Source organism: Arachis hypogaea, chromosome 14 (genome assembly GCF_003086295.3).
Source record: "Arachis hypogaea cultivar Tifrunner chromosome 14, arahy.Tifrunner.gnm2.J5K5, whole genome shotgun sequence".
In the NCBI taxonomy this organism is placed as follows: Eukaryota; Viridiplantae; Streptophyta; class Magnoliopsida; order Fabales; family Fabaceae; genus Arachis; species Arachis hypogaea.
The window spans coordinates 43939658-43949678 of NC_092049.1; the positions used below are offsets into that span (position 1 = coordinate 43939658).

The window sequence follows — 10021 nt, forward strand, 5'->3', positions numbered from 1 at the left end:
TGTCACAGATTTGCAAGAATTCAGCTAAGAACTGATGAAGATCTTTCAATGGAAGTCCATGAAACTTGCAATTCTGCTGCATTAGAGAAACTAATTGAGGCTTAAGCTCAAAGTTGTTTGCTCCAGTTGCAGGAATTGAGATGCTTCTTCCATAGAAGTTGGAAGTTGGTGCAGTAAAGTCACCAAGCATCTTCCTTGCATCTCCACCATTGTTGTTGGGTTCGGCTGCCATGTCTGCTTCTTTTTCAAATTTTTCTGTAAAGTCCTCTCCGGAGTGTTGTGCTTTAGCTTCTCTTAGATTCCTCTTCAGAGTCCTTTCAGGTTCAGAATCAGCTTCAACTAGAATGTCCTTATCCTTATTCCTGCTCATATGAAAAAGAAGAGAACAAAGAGAGAATGGGAATCCTCTATGTCACAGTATAGAGATTCTTTTATGTGAGTATAAGAATAGAAGAATAGAAGAATGAGAAGAGAGAGAAGATGAGTAATTCGAACAGAGAGAAGAGAGAGGGGTTCAAATTATGAGTAGAAGAGAAGTGTTAGTAATTAAATAAAATAAATAGAAAGAGATAAGAGAGAGAAGAAATTTGAATACTAAGAGAGAAGAAAAATGTTAGTAAAAATAAATAAAATGAATAGAAAGAGATGAGAGAGAGAGGGAATTTGAATATTAATTAAAAGAAAAGAAAAATATTTTTGTTTTTATTTTAATTTTTGGTTAGTTTCGAAAATTATAAAAAAATAAAGGAAAATTGAAATTCAAAACAATTAGTTAATTAAAAAGGTTTTTGAAAAAGTGGTTAGTTATTTTTGAAAATTAGAAGTGGAAAAGTAGTTAGATGGTTTTGAAAAAGATAAGAAATAGTAAACCTTTTAAAATTAAAACAAACAAGTCAAGTAGTTGGTTGAAAAAGATTTGAAAATAAATTTTGAAAAGATAAGAAGTTAGAAAAAGATTTTGAAATTAAAATTTTAAAAAGATATGATTGAAATTTATTTTGAAAAAGAATTGAAAAAGAAATTAAAAAGATTTGATTTTTAAAATTAAAGTTGATGACTCGACTAACAAGAAACTAAAAGATATGATTCTAGAATTTAGAGATTGAACCTTTCTTAACAAGAAAGTAACAAACTTGAAATTTTTGAATCAAAACATTAATTGTTAGTAAAGTTTTCGAAAATATGAAATAAAAATAAGAAAAGGATTTTGAAAAATTAGTTTTAAAATTTTCAAAAACATTAAAAGAAAAATGAAAAAGATTTTGAAAAATTTTAAGAATGAAATTCGAAAATCATAAAAAAATGAAAAAGAATTGATTTTGAAAAATATTTGAAAAGATAAAGTTTTTAAATTGAAATTTTTACTTGACTAACAAGAAACAAATAAATTTTAAAAATTTTTGACCAAGTCAACTCAAAATTTCGAAAATTATGAGAAGAATAAGGAAAATATATATATATATATATATATATATATATATATATATATACTTTTGAATTTTTAATGAGGAGAGAGAAAAACAACAAAATGAAACAAAATATAAAAATTTAAGATCAAAACAATTAATGCATGCAAGAACACTTTGACTGTCAAGATGAACACCAAGAACACTTTGAAGATCATGATGAACATCAAGAACATATTGATGCATGGAAACTTGTCTCTCAACAATTTTCTCTCGGCAAGTATACCGAATTGTCGTCAAGTAAAAACTCACAATAGAGTGAGGTCGAATCCCACAGGGATTGATTGGTCAAGCAACTTTAATCAGAGGAATGTTCTAGTTGAGCTAAGCAGAAATTGAGTTGAGAGTTGCAGAAACATAAATGGCGGGAAAGTAAATAACATAAAATGTAAATGCTGGAAATAAAGAGCAAAATGTAAATGGCGGAAAGTAAACTACAAAATCTTAAATGAGGAATTGGGGAAATGAACATAAAAGTAAATGGCAGAAAGTAAAGAGAATGGGTAAGATCAGAAGCGGGGATTCATTGGGCTCAGGAGATGTTGTATTCTCCAGATCAAGTTCATTCTCATCTCTTCTTCAATCAATGCATTCATTGATCTCTTCGGCAATCTTAAGTGATTGGATTATCAATCTTAAGTAAATGGCAGAAAGTAAAGAGAATGGGTAAGATCAGAAGCGGGGATTCATTGGGCTCAGGAGATGTTGTATTCTCCAGATCAAGTTCATTCTCATCTCTTCCTCAATCAATGCATTCATTGATCTCTTTGGCAATCTTAAGTGATTGGATTCCAATTCCTTGGCAACCCAATCTCTCAAATCTTGATCAATAGCCAATTCCTTGGTCTAATTGCTCATGAGAAGAGATGAAGTATGGTCACTGATTATACCACATGCATTCCCAAATCAAAGTATTGGTAGGATTATATGTCACCATATCCATCCAAACCCCAATTTGGTCCAACATGAGAAAGCATTTCTAGCATGATCTCTTCATTCCTCTTCCAAGGTCCGAAGAGATCCAAGTATGAATAGCTTCTTTTCCAAGATAACTACCGAATAAGATGAAGATTGAAAGTTTTCTATTAAAATCAAGAGAAAAGAAAGAAGAAGAATAATGAAAACTATTATTGATCCGTCAAATTACAACAGAGCTCCCTAACCCAATGAAAGGGGTTTAGTTGTTCATAGCTCTGGGAATGGAAAGCGTAAGTGTAAAGTACATTATGAAAAACTAAAACTAGAAGTTGCAAAGAAAGTAAAATATACAGAGTGTAGTTCTCCAAAATGCCAAAAAGCTCTCCTACTAGTTCAAAACTACTCCTATATATACTACTCTTCTAATCTTCTAGTTGGCTCTTCAATTCTTGGATATGGGCCTTTGGATCTTTAGTTGAAGCAGTTGCAGTCTTCAGTGGGCTCAGCTTTGCTTGCAGAGAAAGTGTGAGTTAGGCATGGACGTTAGTTAGGACGTTAGTGGTGTTAACGTTAAGTGAAAATGTGGGTTCGAGAACGTTAGTGACGATCACCTTTTTCACTAACGTTCCTAACCCAAGATGGTCCACGTTAACTTCAACGTTAGTGGCACTAACGTGACCACTAACGTTTCCACTTGGTCCTTCGAAAATGTTATTGGCATTCACCTTTTCCAATAACATTGCTTGTTGCCCTTCCACCCTACGTTAGAGTCCATGTTAGTGTAGCTAACGTGACCCCTAACGTGGGCATGCCTCAGCTTCGAGAGCGTTAGTGACACTTACTTTTGTCACTAACGCTCCAAACGCCCCTTCTCACGTTAGTGCCTCACGTTAATTGTATTAACGTGGCCACTAATGTGGTGGTGATTGCCATCTCCAACGTTAGTGACAAAGGTGAGTGTCACTAACGTTGGCTCATCATTCCTTTCCTCCACGTTAGCTTCCATGTTAATGTAATTAACGTGGCAACTAACGTGGCTAATAGTGGCTTGGTCCAACGTTAGTGACAAAGGTGAGTGTCACTAACGTTGGCACTTCTTTGTTCTTTCCACGTTAGAGTTCACGTTAATCTAATTAACGTGACTCTTAACGTGGCTAAGTGTGCCCCTTTTTCCAACGTTAGTGGTATTCACTTTTACCACTAACGTTGGAACTTTACTTCTCATCCACGTTAGCTTCCACGTTAATGTAGTTAACGTGGCAACTAATGTGGGTTATGATGGCTCATGAAGGCGTTACTGGCGATCACTTTTCTCATAAACGTTCCAAGCTAGCTCCCATTCCACGTTAATGGTCACGTTAGTTAGACTAACGTGGCTATTAACGTGGCATCTTCCTTGCTTCCTTTGTCCTGAAATCAAGCAAGTAAAGTGCATCAAAGCTAGGTTCTAACTCATAAGATCATGCATCATCCATTTTACCATTCAATTCATGCATAATTCTCATAAAATCATATAAAATTCATAATGTTTGCTTGAATCAAGATGTAAGTGATTATCTACCCAAAACTTGCTTATTAACTAAGAAAATGCATGAAACTACCCTAAAACAGTAAAGAAAAGGTCAGTGAAACTGGCCAAAATGCCCTGGCATCACAACACCAAACTTAAAGCTTGCTTGTCCTTAAGCAAGTACTGAAACATGAGAATGATGAATGAAATGACAAGAGAAATGAGTCATTATTGTGGAAGTCATATCCTTGGTTTTATGGGTTTCATGTATAGCAACTTAGGTTCATTCCTTTACTGGCTTTTAGACCTTTATCATGCCCTGGAATACTTACTTGATTGCACCCTATGAGACTTTTATTCATTGATCCCTTTGTCTTTTCAAGGTTTAATTGTGTTCTTAGACTAGGTGCTTTGTGAGAGGGCGACTCTTTAAGATAAGCTTTCAGTCAGCACTCCCGAACCAGTTGGTCCAAGGTGCTGGGTGTTAAGACACCCCTAAGGACCTACTCCCTCAAGTCTCTTTTCCCCATACATACACACCACAGGCACATGGTTTGTTATTTTCTTTCTTGAGACCTTGGTGTCCAGCACATCTTTGGGTTACTAACTGTTCTATAGCAAAGGTTACTCTTGATAGTGGACTTTCAGCTGATAATCCCGGGTTAGTTAACCCAAGTTACCAAGTGATAAGGCACCCCTGAGAGCTTATTCATCCAAGTATATCCTTTACACAGGAGCACCACAGACACATGCCCCAGGATTTAACCCTTGGTGCCTAGCCTTATTTCTTACTCTTTCTCTTTATTTCTCAACTTTTATTTTTCTTTCCCTTTTTCTTATTAGGATCTTGTTATTTAGCTAGTCTCATGGGGTGTGTTTCAAGCATATGATTCAGGACAGATAGTTGCCTTCCTACCTTGTTGGTGAACCAACTTAGCTAAGTAATTACTACACCACAAGCTTAAGAACTTACTTCACAAATTGAACATCACTCTGGTCTTTCATAACATCTCTTTTTATTTGACTTAAAGGACAAGCATACAAGTAAGCAAAGGTGGAAATGCAGTAGTGACATTAGACTAGCAAGCATAGACCCAAGCAATGCAAACTTAAAGGCAGAATTAAAAATCCTAAACTACCATGGAAACATGTTCTATTTCATACATGATTTTCCTTAATTAAAACTTAAAAAAGATGGAACAAAGAGGGAACTCCACAACCTTTTACTTTTGGGGTTGCCCATGCTCTCCCTCTTCTTTGTGTCTTTCTTGAGTGCTTGAACCCCCACTTCCCTTGCTTTTTCCAATCAACTTTTTTCAGGAGCCAGCATCTTCCATCTTCTTTTTCAATGTTTCCTTTTGCTGTTTTACCTTCCTTTCCTCTTGTTCTGTTAAATATTTTTGGACTGTATCATACCTAGGGATTGCAGAGTGCAAATTATGCATATGCCCAGTCATATAGTTCAACTTGGCTTGAGTGCTTATGTTGAATTCTTCCCTATGTAGTTGCCGTCCTTCATTAAGCACGCTGAACTCATTGAATGTTTTTGTTTGAGCTAGCTGACATTGGTTGAGTTCTTGAAGGCGTTTATCTTAACGCTCTTGCCTTTCAGTCACTTGATTGATGGCTTGAGTGAGCTGGGAGTATTGCTCCTGTTGCTGCTCCATTTGTTGCTTCTGCCACTCCCTCTGTTGACCCATCCAATTAGAGAGCAGTTCTTCTTGACGATCCATCCTTTGGGCTTGAATGTGCAGTTGTTGTTCTTGTCCATCCATATAACTCCTTGCTAACTCCTCAATGGCTCCGTGAATGTGATTCAAGTTTATGTTGGTTGGATCATAGTACTCTTCTTGTTGGTATTCTTCTTGATGGGATTCTTCTCGGTGAGGTCCTTCTTGTGATGTTCTTTTCTCTATTTGAGGCCTTCTTTGTTGTTGGGCGGGTGCCACATAAGTTATACGCTGTAGCGTAACTAACCTCCCAGGGTTTACCCAATTTGAATTGCTGTCCTCGAAGACTACCTTGGCTTTCGTACACAGTCTAAGGATGGTGCTGGGGTACCAAAGTCTAGCACCCGGATCATTCTTCTCGGCTAACTCTTGAATCCCCTTAGCTATAATTTCGTGCACATTGATTCCTCCACCCTTTATTAAGCAATGTACCATAGTAGCTCGAGTAGTGTTGACCTTAGAATTATTCGCGGCTGGAAGGATAGATATCCTCACGAGTTCAAACCATCCCTTGGCTTCCAGGATAAGGTCTCCTCTCCTGATGAACCGGGGTCTCCTATCCGAATACCTTTCCCAGTCAGATCCGATAACACACATATCGTTCACAATTTCTTCAAGTTCATCATTGTCGGGGCCATTACTTATTCTTACATGATAACTGGGCTCATTAAAATGTGGCGATTTCAGCTGAAGAGCCCTTGTTATAGCATTGGGGATGAAGTCCACCTCTGTTCCTCTCACATAACTTTTGAAGGTGGGGGCCTTGGTTTTGTCTTCTCTGACCACATTTGCATAGAACTCTTTGATGAGGTTTGCATTTATCTTTGCTTCTAGGTTCGTAAGCCTTTGCCAACCCCTTTGTTCAATCTTCTCTCGAATCTGTGGGCACTCATCCTCGTTGAACTGGAATGTTAACTCAAGCAATATCTTTTTGTGCTTTATCCGTTCAAATTCGAGTTCATGGAATGCAGTTTTGAATCTCCCTTCATTGAAAGGGATGCTCTCCACCGGTTCCTTCCTCTTTTGCCTCTTGGAGCTCGATGATGCCATGAGTAGGAGTTGATATGTGAAGGTGAGGAGTGTGTCTTTGATAGGGTAAGGGGAGTTTGGTTCCGAGAGTGGGAAGTGTAAAGAATGGGTTTGGAATGTGAAGGGGGTACGGAATAAGAACCACTTATATAGGGAGGTGGTGAGTGAATGAAAGGTGTGGATTGATGGAGTGGGTGTATGATGAATGGATGGGGTTTAGCATAGGATGAGCACAAGGATCATTAACTTTATGATGGGGTTGGTTCGATTTCCAAGCGTGTCATTCTTCCAATGTTGCATGGCAACATTTTCCAATGCATTCCCCTTGAAGACACGTGTATAGTCCTCTCCCTTTGTGGTGGCCGAACCCTCCTCCTTCAATTGTCCCATCAATTCTCCTACAAAATAAAAGGGATGTAATTAATGAAATTGTGGAAAGTGGCGGCAAAATTTAAAAAAATTGGGATAACTACTTTTTTAAAGTTTTTGTTTCTAACTAACTAAGTGCTATTCATGAATGCAAACCAACTGACTATTTAATTGTTCATGTATGCAACATTGGTGACACCAAACTTAGTTTGTGTCCATGTGGTGTACAAAATTTTGTTTAAGGCTCTAAGAGTAACATGATATCAATTGCATTTATGCTCTCTTAGTATGCCTTGAACATCAAACTTGTTCTTCACTATGTGCTGCATAAAAGGATTCATTCAAGTATATGTCAAAGTTAATTTGGAATTCATGAACCTTGCATTATTAACTATTTTAAAAGCATATAAAACATGGGTTGCCTCCCATGAAGCGCTTCTTTAGCGTCACTAGCTTGACATTCTGACTTTGTTAGGGTGGTTGGTAATGCTTCAAATCTTCCCCCCTCGCAGTAAATCTATCTCCATTGGCTTCATCAAGAATCTCCACATGTTCTAAGGAGAGAATTCTATTGATGGTGAAAACTTTAGGTAGCTGAGATGGGATGGTGGGGAGATGGGGTGGGATAATTGGGAAATAAGCTGAGATCACTTTATCCCCTGGAGAGAAGTCCTTTGTAGGGATCTTCTTGTTCCTCCATCTCCTTGGTACCTTCTTCTTTTTTCCTTTTGATGTTGCCCTGCTCTTTGTGGCCTCTTTTTCCAAGGAAATTTTGTTGCTGATCTCATATGACTCTGGTGGTTTAGGTTCCTCCTGGTTTTCCTTTAGTTGTGACAACTGCTGCCTGTCTTGTTCATCAACCAAAGGGATTCCCAGGTGTACAGCTTGTGCTTCAATGCTTGTTTCTTCCACCAGTGCTTTGTCGTGCTCTCCCCTTGGTTCTTTGTTTTCCTGATCTGCTTCTTGTGAGGGTTTGAAGACATTGAATGCGAGTTGTTCGTCATGTATCCTCAGTATTAACTCTCCTCGCTCCACATCTATGAGCGCTCTGGCTGTAGCTAGGAATTGTCTTTCCAATATGATTGGGTGAAGGTGACTCTCTTCCATTTCCAATATGACAAAGTCTGTGGGAAGGAAGTAGTTCCCAACCTTCACCAACACGTTTTCAACCACTCCTACTGCTTGTTTTTGAGTTTTGTCAGCCAGCCTGATGACTACGTTTGTGGGCATTAGCTCATTGATCTGCAGCTTCTTCATAAGGGATAAAGGCATTAAGTTGATGCTTGCTCCCAGGTCACAGAGTCCTTTATCAAACATTATTTCTCCTATGGCACAAGGGATGTGAAAACTCCCTGGATCCTTCCTTTTTGTAGGCAACTCTGGTTGAATGAGAGCACTGCACTCCTTATTCATCACTATTGTTTGCCCTCCTTTGAGTGAGCTTTTCTTGGTCAGCAGCGCCTTCATATACTTAATGTATGAGGGCATTTGTTGGAGAGCTTTGATGAATGGTATGTTTACATGGAGAGATGCAAACATATCAAGGAACTTTGAGTATATTCTCTTTTCTACACCACCCTTGAGTCTTTGGCGAAAAGGTGCATAGAGTTTCAGCATCTCCTTCTGTGTAATTTTGGTTTCTTGGTGACCCTCTTCCTGCTTCTCTGCTGAAGTATCTCCATAGTGTTTGAAGGGTTTGTTCAGCTCTTCCTCAGTCTCTCTATCACTTATAGTGACCATCTTGCATTCTTCCCATCTTACTTTCTTTGCTTCACCTCTTGGGTTTTTCTCTGTGTCACTTGGGAAGCTGTCAGTAGGTTTGGGAATCTTCTTAGAGAGGTATCCCACTTGAAATTCTAGCCTCTTAATGGTGTCTCCTTGATTTTTGATATTGGCCTGCACCTCCTCCTTGAACACCTTGTTATCTTGGAGTTCCTTACATATGCCTTCAAGTAGAGTCTCAATCCTTGAGAGTCTATCTTTGGATGATTGTGAGTTGAGATTGGAGGGCTGGAAAGGGCCATTTTGGTTTTGGTATGGATGTTGAGATGTGTTGTTAGGTGGGTGCTAATATGATCTCTGTGTGGAATATTGGTGAGCCGCATTGTTGTTGGGGTTGTGACGTCTCTGATCTTGGCCTTGATCTTGTTGATTTCCCCACCCAAAGTTTGGGTGGTTTCTCCAACCAGGATTATAAGTTTTGGAGTATGGATCATGGGTCTGCCTAGGTGAATTTCCAATGTAGTTGGCTTGTTCCTGATCACCCTCTGCTTCTGCATTCACTCCTTCTTGGGTTGCTGACGAGGTGGTGATTGCTGCTACTTGGTTCCTCTCCATCTTCTTGGTAAGATCAGCCAGCTGCTTGGTGATCATCTTGTTTTGGGCAAGCAGTGCATCCACGTTGTTTAGCTCCATCACTCCTCTAGTGTTGCCTCTTTCAGAAGCATAGAAGTAGTCATTTTCAGCTACAGTCTCAATGACATCTATGGCTTCTTCAATGGTCTTCTTCTTGTTCAGAGATCCCCCAGATGAGTGGTCTACTGCCTTCTTTGATTCATAAGAAAGACCTTCATAGGAAATGTGTAACTGCACCCATTCATTGAACATATCTGGCGAGCACCTTCTTGTCAAGTCCTTAAACCTCTCCCATGCTTCATATAGAGTTTCACCATCTTGTTGCCTGAAGGTTTGTATCTCAGCTCTCAACCTGTTGATTCTTTGAGGAGGATAGAATCTCGCCAAGAATTTGTTTACCACATCTTTCCAGGTTGTTAAACTCTCCTTCGGGAAGGATTCCAACCATTTAGATGCTTTATCCTTGAGTGAGAAGGGAAACAAAAGTAGTCTATAGGTGTCAGGATGAACACCATTAGACTTCACAGTATCACATATCCTCAGAAATGTGGTGAGATGTTGATTGGGGTCTTCTTGGACACTTCCTCCAAATGAACAGTTGTTCTGAACAAGGGTGATGAGTTGTGGCTTTAGTTCAAAGTTAT

General features: G+C 38.7%; 1 non-coding gene across 1 annotated transcript; it reads left to right on the forward strand.

Moving 5' to 3' along the window:
* Positions 1–9624: 9624 nt before the first annotated feature.
* LOC112745232 (small nucleolar RNA R71) lies at positions 9625–9731 on the forward strand. Its single transcript, XR_003173170.1, has one exon. It is a non-coding gene; the product is annotated as a small nucleolar RNA R71 (small nucleolar RNA).
* Positions 9732–10021: the final 290 nt, after the last annotated feature.